We start from the raw sequence: 13958 nt of genomic DNA on the forward strand, positions 1-13958 counted from the left end.
CAAAATCTGGAGCTGTTTTACACTAAATTCTCTAGAGACGAGCAGACAACACTGTTCATCCAACATGCTGTGCAATTTACGGTAAAGGAACAAGATTTTATTCCATTTCCATTAGGAAAAGCAGCATTTCTCAGATGCGTGAGTTATGGGTCACGCAGCATTATCGTAATTTGACACGGGTATTGCTAAAAGGTATGTAACTAGCCTAATTAAAACAAACTTTTCTAATGCAAGCAAGTTGAATTTGTTTATTTTAAAGTTGTGTTTTTATGGGCAATATAAAACATGTGTTTTCATGAAAACATAAAACATTTACGTGTGTTTTGAGACTTCCTTAGAGACAAATGAAAATAACCATTATGTTATTTGTCTCCTTTCTTGTCCTTGTTATGTTTCTTGGACTCTGACATTTACATTGCAAGCAATCCAACATCAGCCTAACCAGAATAGTAATTTCCTCCCACATGGTGGAAATATTATTTGACAAAGATATAAAATTAATTATATCATTATTAATTATTTATATGATCATAGCACCCTAATTACTTTCAGTTAGGAAACAGTTGAAGGCTAAGGAGATTTTATTAACACTGTTATTATTATTATTGTAAATCACCCTCTCTCAGTTTTTCTAGCGGGTCGTTGGTTCTCAATACAAAATGGAAGCCAAGACTGAAATACCCGCCAAAGCCAGACATCTACTCCATTAACAGAAACAAAAGCAGTTCTCCGTTAGCTAATTGAAGCCTAGGAAACGTACAAGAGTACCAGGAAAAGTCCATTTTTCATACTTCCATTTTAAAAGGAAAAGCTCCAACATGTCATATTTGAAAAGCAAAAAGTATCCATAAGCCTTTGCTCAGTCTAGCAGTTGTAAACCATGAGGAAAACATGGATGGGAGGAAGTCTGGTGTAAGTTCACTCCTTCAGAGCATCAGAAGCTTTTCCATAAGAATTTGTAATTCACAGATGAAACTCTGAATTACAGTATCTCTTCAGAGTCTTGTAGAAGAAAGTGGATCCTTTAAAAGTTTGAGGGAGGTGTACAGGGAGATGCAGGGAGACACCAATCTATTCTGCACCCTCCTATCCATGCCATGGCCTCTGTCCTCCAACCCCTTGCCTCGGAAAGGAGACCACCATGGGAGAGAGCTCCAACCTGCCAAAGAGACGGGGAGCGGGTTTGGACCCAGCAGGCTGCATTCTCATTCCTCTCCACGGTTTTCTTTGGAATGAAATGTGATGGTATATTTTTAGGAGAACTTCCTTCAGTGAAAGACATGAAAGGGAAAGCGAGATGACTGGTAACTGTCAACTGTCTTTTTCTGACCAAATCTACAAATCTTGTCTGGAAAGCACCAGCTGGAAAGCTGAGTTAAGAAACAGTTGTGTTAAAAAGAAATCAGAAGAATAAAATCTTTGGCTTTTATTCAGTCTCTGTGGTGAACAAGCTTGTTAATGAAACCAAGGGTTGCATCCAGCACGGCTGTGAAAAATATATCCTCTAAGGGATATCTTCTTGGTGTTTTATGTTTTGCTGAAAGCACCACAGAAGTATCAGTCTGTGACATCAAATAAACCAAATTTCATGAGCTACAGTAGGATTTAATATTCAAAATGCCACATTCTGAGTTACCGTGAAGATGCAAGAAGGACAGAAAAGGCTTTCCAAGAATAAGTACTACAAAAATTTTTAAAAGAGACTTTAGTTTTCTGTGGAATGCCTCCTGTGGGCTGGATAGGGGGAATAATCAACACAGAAATTTACCCTGAATTTGAAACGTCTTACGTTCCATGCCACCATTACTAGCTCCCTAGAGTGAAACTGATGGATTGCGCGTTTTGAAACATAAGTTTAATCAGACACATTAAACCCCCCAATTTTCAGAAAAGTCTTGCTCACCCACTTTGACTATTACAAGTCATTAGGAAGGTATTCCAAGTTGGGCAACAAACAGGCACTCAAAACTAGTCCTATGTAGGTCAGTAATTCTTGTGCTGTCTGCTTGCTGACCTCTCTTTGACTTACATCTATGCCAATGAGAGCATTTTGGATTTCCAGAATTCATTCTGTGTCAGTTTTAAGCCAACCCAAATTAAACAGATGGAATAAAATAGCAACACTTGTTCCATTATTTTTGTTTATATCTATTAACTCTGTGACCTTTTAGAGGACTGCCTTCATTCCAGCTTGACCAGTAATTCCACCATTTTTAGGAATCATAAAGCAGGTCAGAAAGATACAACAAATGCTTTAAAATAATTAGAACTGTTGAGTGTTATTCATTATTTCTTAGGCTTGTGGGTTACTATATATATACATATAATTTTTATACTAATGGCCCGATCTAGAAAGAATAGAATTTTACTGTAATGTGATAGAGTTGGTTCATGCTCAAAAGAGGCTGGAGACTGGGGATTTGTGTAGAATGCCTGCAAACCTACATGTGCACCATACCCGTCATACTGCATTAAAAAACGTAAATCAGAGAAGACATAGTACTACCGCTGGATGTCCTGTGACTACTAAAGATATGCAGAAAATCTCACATACACAATGTGGTATTCCTGAACAAAAGGCCAGAAACACCAGGGCAAAACTTCAAGTCAAGTATGTATCAGGATCAATGACTGCATTGAAATGGCGTTTTCATCAGAAAAACAGCTCTGAAAAATGCCTGGGCTGCATTCATTTGATTTTTGAAGAGAGTTCTTTAACACTTCACCCCCGGATTCCGCTTTAGTGGGCTGAGCAGAAAAATCTCAGCATTTTAATTGCTTGTTTGTCTGCAGCAGTCAAAAGTCGGCCACTGCCCAGCGTCAATGGACATCCATGGCAGGAGGAGCAAGAAGAACAGTCTTAGATGAACTTCTGTTGCCATACATCATCATACTGCTCCGGCTCAAAGCAAATGCCTTTTACAGCACTGGAGTGCTCTTGCTATTGTTTCATTTCAGCATAAAGTTGCTTTGGAAGTCTTCTACAATGGTGGCAGAAGGGATTCAGCAGAAGGAGCAGCTCCTGCTGCCACAAGAAGAGCAGAGCCTGCAAGGAGCTTTGAAGTGCCACATATTCTGCGCTGCTGTTCCTCCTCATTTACTGAGTGAGTGGGGACGTGGCCCTGGAAACAACAGCTTCCTGATGCTACAGACAACGTTTAATTTGTAACACATGTCTGTCATTTCCCTTTTGGGACCTGAACTTAGAGTCAGTTATGCAAGATGATTTGGTGGTGGTCTTGCCTGTTTGATTTCAGCCAGCCTTGGAGGCCAGGACTGGCGAAGGGAAGGTGTGTGTTGAAGGATTTCATTGAACTACAAAGACACCCTTAGCTTCTGCCAGAGGTTGTGAGCACAGCTGTCCACGGGGCAGGGAGGATGGCCACTGAATGCCAGGAAGAAAGAGCGATGAGTGTCTTGATGAACAGATCCATCATCCTGCTGGAGGTGGATGGTCCCTCTCTGTCTCCTGTGTTGCTTCAAAGCAAGAAAACTAATCAAAACTAGGCTACATTTATTACAAGCCAGAGAGGAAAAAAGGAAGTCAGTATTCCAGCTGGGCAGGAGGGACAATAACCATATCCACGTGTGGCGCTTGTTTGAGGGACAGTTGTGGTGGCAGGACTGGCCAGTAGCTGGCTGGTGAGGGGGTCACCTGGCAAGGCCCCAAGAAGATGCATTAGCAAAATGTGTCTGTTAAAGCAGTTGTAATCAAAAGCTCCTCAGTGCAACTGGGGAAAGGAGAGGAGAGAAACCCTCCAAACTGCCCGCAAAAGGACACGTTGCCACCCTTTCTGTTTCCTGCAGCTTCTTTGCCAGCCCAGTCTGTGAACGTTATGGCCTCACCTTTTTCAAAAACCAGCACATTCTTTTCCACTCTCTGTGATACACCCCTTCCAGCAAAACTAAACCAGAACAAAACATAACAAGTGATTAAAGCAGAGTCTCACACTGCCATCTCTTAAAGTAACGGTAACTGACTTATGCCTTTTACTGTTTCAGGGTTTTATTACTTTAAAAAAAAAAAGGCGCCCTAGAAAAACGCAGCTCAGGAAGATCAGTTCTGAGGAGAGGTTTTCTTTTCCCACTAACATCCAAACTTCATTTGTAATCTAGAAGAAAGACGCTTACTCAGAGCTAACTTGAGAAGGAAGGCCTGCAGGTTTTACATTCATACTCTGAAGGGCAAGTCAGACTCAAATCTTCACTTAGGGTTTCTTTCTTTCTTTCTTTCTCTTTCTTTCTTTCTTCCTTTCTTTCTGAGTTAAATGAAGCTTTGAAATGAACAGATAAAGGCAGCAGCTACACACAGTAAACGCACTGCTTACGCTACAGCTCCTTGGTTCTGAGTAACACATGAGAACACCATGTAAATTCAATAGCGTGATTTCAAGCTACGTTCGTCCTTCATCAGGCCGCTTGTGGTAGCTCTGTTCACTAGCAGAGAGAACTGGGTGGATGGTCTGCATAAGCATTTTAAGCTAATGCACCTAAATTTTAAAGTGTCCTTTAAGTATATAAATTAGAAAACCTGTATCAAGAGAACAACTGCTACAAATGCCAGAATCATTTTATCTTGGAAAGAGAAGTGAAACAGTGTCTCCACTGATTTCCTCTTTCTTTTCTTCCATTAAGAGAACAGAAAGATGATTGCAGGTTGATTCACACTGTTCTGATTTTTTTCTTTCAATTCCTATTTTTAGAATCGACCCAGGATTAATGGGTGTTCATCTGATCCACAGCATGGGAGCGGCACGGAGCAGAATGCAAAATGTGAATCGGAATTGGCAGGCAAGGAAGGGGGGAAAGGGAAAGGGAGCGGTGTAGAAGTTCTGCCTGTTTGCTGCTTTGGAGTATGTAAGAGGCATAGAGAAAGATTTCCTCTCCAAAAAAGCTCCATTGCTCCTTCCTCGCCCTGCTTTGCCCATGCACAAAGGAAACTAACCTCTTCTCTGCCTTGTCTGATTTCTGCTTTGTGACTGAAGAACTTAGAGGATGTGACAGCAAGGAAATGGGAGCAAGCTGAGTCTCAAATCAGGAGATGATTAACTTTGAGACCATTCCAGATGCCGTTCCCTCCCAAAGAGGCATTAATTTCCCCTAGGTCGCTACTGCTAATATTTTAGAATTGTTATTTAAATTCCTTATTTGTCCAGTTACATTGGAGAAAAAAATACCCCCCTTCCTAAACAGGAGCAAAAATTTGCCTGTAGCCAGCTCACAAAGAAATCCTCAGTCTTCTCACCATCACTGCAGCTGGCTTCAGCTACAACAGCAAAGATGCTTACAAGCAGAGACCCCAGACAAAGTGGCAACCACATGGTGACAAAGGCCAGTGAACAACCAGAGCGCTGAAGGTACTGACTACATCAGTAACGGGAAGACACGAAAACCCTGCCAACACTTACACAGTGCTACTAGTGAGACCTGTTTTCTCAAACCCAGCTGTTGCTACTGTGGTTTCAGTGTACAGCAGCTTACTTCTGTATGACAGCTTAGGTAATCTACTGCGGCTGGATGGGGTTAAGTTTCTTCATAGCAGCCCAAACCCTACTGTGCCTTAGATTTGTGACCAAAGCGGTGTTGGTAACACCTGCGTTTTAGCTATTGCTGAGCAGCGCTTGCTCAGTGTCAAGAATTTCTTTGTTTCTCACTCTGCCCCCGCAGTGAGTAGGCTGGGGGTGCACAAGAAGTCGGGAGGGGACACAGTTGGGACAGTTGACCCCAACAGACCAAAGGGATATTCCACACCATATGATGTCGTGCTCATCAATAAAAGCAGAGTTTTTTGAAAGTCTCCATTGCTCAGAGACTGGCTGAGCATCAGTCTGCTGGTGGGAGGTGGTGAGTGAGTGCCTTTGCATCACTTGTTTTCTTTTTATTTCCTTTGCTTATTAAACTGAATTTATCTCAACCCAGGAGTTCTCTTGCTGTTGCCCTTCCGATTTTCTCTCCCCCATCCTGCTGGGGGGCAGTGAGCGAGGGACTGCGTGGGGCACTTAGCTGTTGGCTGGGGTCAACCCACCACAGTGAGTAATATGTGAGTGATGTTCTTGGTCCAGAAGATAACTTCAGAGGCACAAAGGTTAAGCCATGTTAACCAGACAGGCAAGAATTGAGATACTGCCAGGATTACAAAGATGACACATTACCATCTAGTCCATTTTTAGTAGGGATTTTGAAATCTGGAGAACAAGAGTAGGAGGCTGAGATGGTAGTGAAAAACACCCTGGACAATGGGACATGGAAGGAGATAGGTCTTAACCTGCATTCTCTCTTACAGAAGTGGCAGCATTGATGCATACAGTCCTCTGCTGTCCAACAACAAGGCCACTAAGATCAGTGATTCTCAACTCTGTTTTACCAAGTACCCTACAAACCGCGGCTCCCCATATTCTACAATCATGTGCTGCTGCAGGCTGCATCTGTGCCACCAGGGATGTCTTCTAGGAAATCTATGGTCCATCTCTCCGTTCTTTTAGGCACACACAGTCCTTAGTGCCAAAACCAGAAATAACCTATGCAAACCTGGATGGGGCAATCGGCAGAGCAGGAGATGAGTAATAGGAGGGGAATTGAGACAGAATCGACAACAATGGCAGGAAAAAGAGAAGCTACGGTCCCCTTCTGCTGAGGATCAGTGATCTACAGCAAAGTTCCTCTGCCTCCAAAGGTGGATCAATACTGCTCAGCTCAGAGTGGACCCTGCAGTATCACAAAGCCCAACGAGGTTGCCTACATCCTACTGCTACCTCAGGGAATTCTAGGAGGTAGTACCAAAACTGATACACATGGACCTATACCCCAAAAGGCCTGCTCCTCTTTGTCTCCCTCTGTCTTTCTGTCTCCCTCTCGAAAAGATACCAGCATTCAAGATACCAGCAACAGAGGAACACAAAACAACAATGCTGGACAGATGCCTTCTCTCCTTGCCGTATTGTCTTCTTTGTCTGCATCCATGTATATGGTCGTATGACGGACGAGTTTTCATTTTGGGTGATTAATCCCACAGCATGCCCTGTCTCTTAGGTGGCTGCACTGCTTGAAGCAGAACATTACAGCCCAAAGGAGAATAAGCCAACAAGAAGTAAGGGAGAACATCACGTGTTCTGTACTTTAAACTGTGCTTTCAATCTGGCCTGTGAATGAAGGTACATTTGCAGAGCTCTAAAACCACACCTGAAGATCCTGTTAAGTCACACAGAACAGAGTAAGGATGTTTGCCCAAGTGGACAACTAAGCTCAACTTAGCATGCAGGATTATCTACAATGGTGTTCCTTGACCTGTGATCCAGGGAGCACTGGGCTCCATAAATCATCAGGTGGTTCACAAGCCTATAGCACACGCATGACCAAGCAAATACACATGCACTGAATGCTGTGCCAGCATTTTGCTGGTGGTGCTTGAGCTCCCCCTCACACTGCCTGCACACCCTCTCTGGTTTGACTCGTTCTGAGCATGAGCAGTTGAAAAGCACTGACCCAAAGTGCCCCTGAGGACGGTTCCAACCATCCTCATCAGCAGGATGAAAAGAGCAGTGTGTGAGGAAGAGGCAGACAACAGAAGTTTCTCTGTTTCTTTGCATTTAAGCCACAAAAGGAAAGTGCACGACTGGATGATAAGCTGGAGAAGACAGGCAGGGTTTCACTGGATGTGACCTTTTTGTAATACACCTTGTGGACTACACAACTGTCAAAAATTCAGCAGATTTGGAGATCCTGTCTGGACTTGCTACCGGTTTCCTAGCACAGAAAGACAAAAAACCTGAAGGCTGCCAAAGTTAACAACTAGGTGAACAGCACAGGGGATAGACATTAGATTTGTGGACTGTATTGTAAAGAGAAAGTGACCTCTCGATGGAGAACAAAAGCACACTCTGTAAGCCAGGCTGGCTAGGTGAGTCTGATTAAATAAGCAACCGAAAGCACATTCAGCACAAAACCATGATATCAAGCACAACATTAACCAAAGCAGAGGTTTTGATGACCTTCTTCAGTTTCCTATGTGCTAATTACAAGTGTCTGAAAAACTGGATAAACCCTCTGCCTGCAGAGTAGCAATGCCAAATAATACTTCTGAAAAATAATAACTACATTTAGATTATTAGAACATTAAAAGAAACAGTTGTAGCCAATTTAAGAAGTCCAAATGGAAGAGGAGAGTTGACAGGCCCTACATGTCACAAATGATGTCTGTCCGAGTGACTGACAACTTGTAAGTAAGTAATCTTGGATATTTATGAATCAAGACACACCCAAGGTGGGGTCTCTGTTACAGATCATTGGAATCACTGCGGAGCACGGGATGACGGGCTTCTTCGACACCTGTATACAAGTATAAGAAGACCTCTTGTATTATTTATGCAGGAGACCTTATGTCACTAGCACTAAAACAGGCCTGTACTTTCCAAAAAGCTACAAATGACAAGTTACTAACTCCTAATTTAAAGGCAAGTTCAGCCTTCCTAACCCTGTGAACAAAAGCTCTTGCCAATTAGCTAAATGAGTCATATACAGTATAGGCCTTGCAGCATCAAAGAGAAGGGAGGATTCGGGAGCAGTTCACAGCACGATGACCGCAACATGAAGAGCTTGTGGGACGTAGCTAAACTCCACCGCCCACAGCTAAACCCCACAGTGGTCACCCTGCCACGCCACACACAGCAGGACCCGTTGACTTGCTCCCGGCCCCAACCAGGGTGAGCAACCGGCGGGAGCTGCAGTGCCGGCACAGGCAGAGCTTACCGCCGGTCATATGATGTAGCTACACCTGAACTGCCTGTGAGCCGTATGCGGTTTAGCAGAGGAGCCAGCCTCTGGCTGCTCTAGACTTTGTCTCAGTAGGGAAGAAATGATCACAGACCAGAGGGTTACTGGTTATTTAGACTAAAAGAGACCGACGCTTCCTGTGCAAATAACTAAGATCGTCTGCAATCAAATCCAGGCTAGTAACATTTTATGCAATATATGAACATACGCTCTTCATGTATATATAAATTAAAATCACAGTGCATGTTTTCTGAGAGGCAATTTCACAAAACTATAGTGAATGGGAGTCAAATCAGGCTAAAGAAAGAACATACAGAAAGTTGCTGACATCTGCGAATGGTTTAAGACATTTCCTAAATGCCTACAATGTTACAACCATGAAAAGAAGACTGGGCTACGTAAAAATAACACACAACCAAAAAATCCAACAGCTGGGTTTACCAGGGAAGTGAAAAAACATAAAAAGTGTTACACACAAAACCAACACATGAAGGGAAAAAAGGGAAAAGATAACAATGAATAAAAAAGCTAAAAATAAAGATTATATAGAGGAAGCAAGAAGATACTAGGAAAAATTAAGGCAGATGGAATCAGATATGTAATTTTTTATTTTTCTAAGCTGATTATGAAAGATGAATCCTGAACAATAAAAGTGGTAGACTCATTCATAACAATATGACAGCGGCATAAGTTATTCAATAAATATTTCTGATTAGCACACTGGTAGAAGGCCGGATGAGCTGTTTATGGTGATGATGAAAGAACTTCCCACCACAGCAGCCCGTGGAGAGGGGATGTTAAGCAGCAGATATATGATTCTAGGTGTTTTGGATTAGTTGCTAGAAATAAACTTGTCTCAGAATGTTTTAGAGAGTTAGCCTTGGAGCTGCTGCTGCTGCTGCATCTAAAGCCGTTCTGGGCCCTGGGGAAGGACCAGGGCCAGGAGGAAGGCCCATGTTGGGCCCCTGTTCAAGAAGGGTAAAAAGTAATTACAGGCCAGTTGGCTGAGTTTTCAGTATTTTCCATAGGATAGAATGACCAACATAGGACTCAATTAATAAAATCTTTTAAAAAAGCGCTCCATAGTTAAAGTCAATCAACTTGGCTTTAAGGAAAACAGATCCTGTCAAACTAATCTGATGGCACTTCATGCAAAAATTAAAAGTTCACTCGACAAAGGAAGCATTGTTGACAGTATTAAAAGTCTAAGTCATTTCACTTGTTCTGTAGAAGAAGTGAAAGTTGTGAAGAAGTTCTGTTGTGAAGAAACTGAATGCTTTGAAGCCTGTATGGAGTGTGCTCCATCTGTACATGGAGAGTAGGATTCCATAGATGGGGAGCGCTGTATGAGGTCAGGCAAAAATCTCAAACCTATTTTATACTGAAGTCACTTCTGAGTCCATAATCATATTAAGTGTATTAAAAAGTTGATAAATGAAGGAAGCCAAAGTGTAACTGTAAATGGAAAAGTATTTATTAGCAAACAGATGGGTTCCTCCTGGGTTCCCACAGGTATGGTGATCATCCCTTTACTATTTAATAGCCTTAGCAGTGACCTGGAAATTTAATTCATTACAGTTAGATACGAGACTGGGGACAGCAAAAAACAAACAACGGAAGGACAAGCCTGACACAGAGCAACTGGGGTCTGTAATAAGATGGGAGAAAACTGTTTAGGTGTTAATAAGGCCAAGTGCAGAATCACCTTATTAGAAGAAAGAATACAGTCCGTACTTACAGGATGAGAGGGAGAGAGAGGACTCTATCCTCCAAAGCAGAGACTGAATATGAGACCGGAGAGGTCCTGGGAGGCAATCAGCTCGACATGAATTCCCCACGCAAGGTTGTGGCCAAAAGGGCTAATGCAAGCCTCAGCTGTAGAAACAAATGAAAATCAAAAGATGAGTAGGTAGGTTACACTGACTCTGCATTTGGCTCTCGTTCCTCTGCTCCGTGAATAATATATCAGGTTCTGCTGCTTCGTTTTTCAAATAAAGTGTTGGAAAACTGGAAGACTGTTCAGACAAGAGACATTAAAGAATTGAAAACACTGGGTAGCAGAAGGCTTCATTATAAACAAAAAGCTTACAGGGAATTTTGTTGGTTTGTTCACAATGTAGGAGTATTCATACAGGGAATAAATTTTCTAACAGCGGGTTCTAATCAAGCAAAGGTGGGAAACTTACTGGAACTGGAAACTAATCCAATCCAGATTGTGAACAGGCAATTTTGTTTTGCTTTTTCAGCAATGATCTGTTGTGGGCAATCAACCAGTAATTAACCCTTTACACCACAGGTTGTGAGGTACTGTCCATCTCTGCAAAGTTATGAAAATAACCATGCTTGATTTAAAAAGGACGCGCACCCGTGCATCTTGGGTTATTAGGCACGAAGCAGGAGCTCCTGCAGGTGAGATCTACTGCCTGCATAAAGCTGGAGGTGAGATGAGTGGTCACAGCATCACCCAGTGCTTTGTGTTTCCATTAAGAAACATTCATTCCCCTCTCAGGGTACAAATCCTGGCAGCCTTCCTTCTCATGGCCTGCAAAATATCTCCAGGGGAAACCCCAACCTTTTGGGGCTGAGGTGCCATCTAAGTATGGATGACACCCAACTGCCCATCTTCTACAGGACCTGCGGGCAGCCGTCTCTGAATTCCCAGCACCTGGCTTCATACAAAACCTCGCTGTGCAAAGCTCCTCACACTGAGATGCGAAGGAAACAACTTTTAGGAAACCAATGGAGGCTATTAGAGCCCTGCCACTGAGAAAGTACCTGCGACTCCTTGCTTCCACAATTCACTCCATCTGCTGCCTGCTAGTGGGATCTCTTCCCAGGGATCTGCCTAGGATCCCATGCCAGGATCCCCCAGCCACAGAAGGTGACCTCAGAGAATTAGGCTGAGGGCAGGAGTCCTCCATACCTCAGAGATATTTCCTCTCCCAACTTCAGAAGCTACCTTCTTCAGGAAAACAAGTTAGTGCCTTTAAGTGGGGTGAGTGGATGCGAGCACTGCTCCCGCAGGCACCTCCCAGCACACTTGGTGTATCCACGTCTCCTCCTTCCCCTTCACCCTGCCGAGGGAACGGGGTGCTGCCAAGAAAGCTTTTGGCTCTGCATCCCAAGGATGGGGTCTGGTGGGTGGGCTCCTAAGGACCATGTGCTCAGAGGGGTCCTGGCTACTGAATTTGCTTCATCTCACAGCCTGCCAATATTTAAGTTTGGTGGTTTTTAAGGATGCAGTGCAAGCTTTTGTCTGTGCTGTCTCTCCTAACCTGGGCCTTTGGCCAGAAAGTATTAATCTTGTGGAGGAGTGGGGAAGGCTGGGGAGTGTTTGATTTGTGCCAGTTGCTCGCATCAGCTCATTTTAAGCTTCTGGAATAAACCCACTTATGACTGAGTGCTGCAGTGTAAATTCTGCAAACAAAACAGATAAAATAATCTCAATTACTTGAGCTCAGCGTTGGTTCACATACGCCACTCCAGAGATTTAGATGGCATTATATCATACAAACATTTGATTGTATTTAATTAAGATTCTACAGATATTTTTCTGTTCAACAGGTGGGGGAAAAAAAAAGTGGATTTCAAACTTTCAGTCACTTTCAGTAAGTGGTGCCCGCACATGGCATACATAGCATAGTAAAATCTCAGTGCTATGTTACAAACATAAAAGAAACATCACATATTAAGTAAACCATTGTAGTATAAAACTACTGCAGAGTGAACTAAAGCAAGAAAGCTTTTGAAAATTTTAGGGAGGAAAAAGGTCTTTCCAAGTGTGGTGTATATGTATAGATGTATGCAGATGCATTCACACACACACACCCCCCTCCTGGCCTCTGCTATACCTGGTATTCCTATCAACAGATCTCAAGACTCAAAAGCTACAAATAAAAGATGAATTAGAGCCTGCTAAAGTACAGTTTGAATTGTGCCTTTGCCTATCTCAATATTTTCTGTCCTCCTGGACGCATTTTTCTCCCTCTTCCTCTGGCACAACCCCAGCTACATCCTACAGCATTAGGATGTTCTGTTAAGCACATGTGCAACTGTGTCTTTAAGCCTTGTGAAGGCTTGCTTATGTCAAAAGACGTACCATTACAAAGATCACATAGGCTAGACTCCACAAATTTATTTTTACAGGTGAAGTAACTGTGGTAATCTTCCTAAACATAATTGCATAGAAACTACATAGAAGGAAACAATTTTAATACATGGATTTAAAAAATCTTTCTGAAATGTTAAGAAATCAGTCAGATGCTAGACTTGTCCTTTTACTCCAGACACACAGAGAAAAAATAAATGGGAAAATGTGAGACTAACCATCCAATCCGCCTTTGTAAGTCACCCAGACCAGATGCAGAAATGCTATGGTAGTTAATGCAGTGAACCCCAGAAGTGTCACTTTCACAAATCTCAAGAGGCATCATTGACCTGAGGCTGGCTGCCGTTTCTGCCCCAATTCCAGTTTAATGTATTCCAGTTTGACCCTCAAGCGACAGTGCTGTTGGAGAACACGCTAAGAAACAAACGCAAGCAATTGCTTTGACATAATTCTTTTGGACGCAGGCAGATCGAATGTGCTGATGTCAACAGAGACCAGAAAAGAGTTTTACCCAATCTCCTTTCCTCGCTGAAGAAAACAATAAGAGAAAACAAAGCACAACCCAAAACCTAGCCAAACACGTGGCCACCTCTCAGCAGCAAAACTAATAAATGCTAAGAAAGGTAGAACCAAGGCAAATGCTTCTAAAATATCAATTGGATGTATAGATAGCATTTCATTTATAGCTTAAATTTACACGACTTGTATGTATAATTGGCTCTTTGGACATAACACGCATGAAACATCTGTTCCATAGACAATATTAATCTAAAGCCCCAGAAGCAGCGTAGTTCAGTCCTTTATGGCCATAGTACATTGAAAAGAGGTACTAACATAGTTCCCTCACCTCAAAGCAAACTGCTCTTCTTCCCTTTCTCCCACTCTTCTAAAATTTAGGGGACTGCATGGACCTGCTTTCAGTCTGATTGCCAGGATGAAATCTTCCTGTCTTGCCCCTCGCTTAAATGCCCAAGCTTTAGCAACTTTGAGGCTGCATAGTTCGATGTCAGAGAACATTGAGGCAACCCTGATTTTTCTGCACAGGGCTGGCAAGAATAGAAGCTGGGGATATTTTTCGCAA

At 42.7% G+C, this 13958-nt stretch overlaps 1 protein-coding gene and 1 long non-coding RNA gene across 9 annotated transcripts in view; one reads left to right on the forward strand and one right to left on the reverse strand.

Moving 5' to 3' along the window:
- Nucleotides 1–13899, forward strand: part of LOC142600977 (uncharacterized) — a 523379-nt gene extending 509480 nt beyond the window's left edge. The window contains exon 3 of the long non-coding RNA XR_012834509.1: nucleotides 13890–13899. This is a non-coding gene — a long non-coding RNA (uncharacterized LOC142600977). The remainder of the gene's footprint in view (nucleotides 1–13889) is intronic.
- FYN (FYN proto-oncogene, Src family tyrosine kinase) overlaps nucleotides 1–13958 on the reverse strand; it is a 138304-nt gene that overhangs the window by 43189 nt on the left and 81157 nt on the right. For 5 of the 8 annotated variants that reach the window (XM_075747917.1, XM_075747913.1, XM_075747921.1 and 2 more), the window contains one exon: nucleotides 10508–10644. The exons of the other annotated variants lie outside the window; for them this stretch is intronic. The gene's annotated coding sequence lies outside the window, so the exon portion shown is untranslated. The remainder of the gene's footprint in view (nucleotides 1–10507; nucleotides 10645–13958) is intronic. 8 annotated transcript variants of the gene reach the window in all.

Source organism: Balearica regulorum, chromosome 3 (assembly GCF_011004875.1).
Source record: "Balearica regulorum gibbericeps isolate bBalReg1 chromosome 3, bBalReg1.pri, whole genome shotgun sequence".
Classification (NCBI taxonomy): domain Eukaryota; kingdom Metazoa; phylum Chordata; class Aves; order Gruiformes; family Gruidae; genus Balearica; species Balearica regulorum.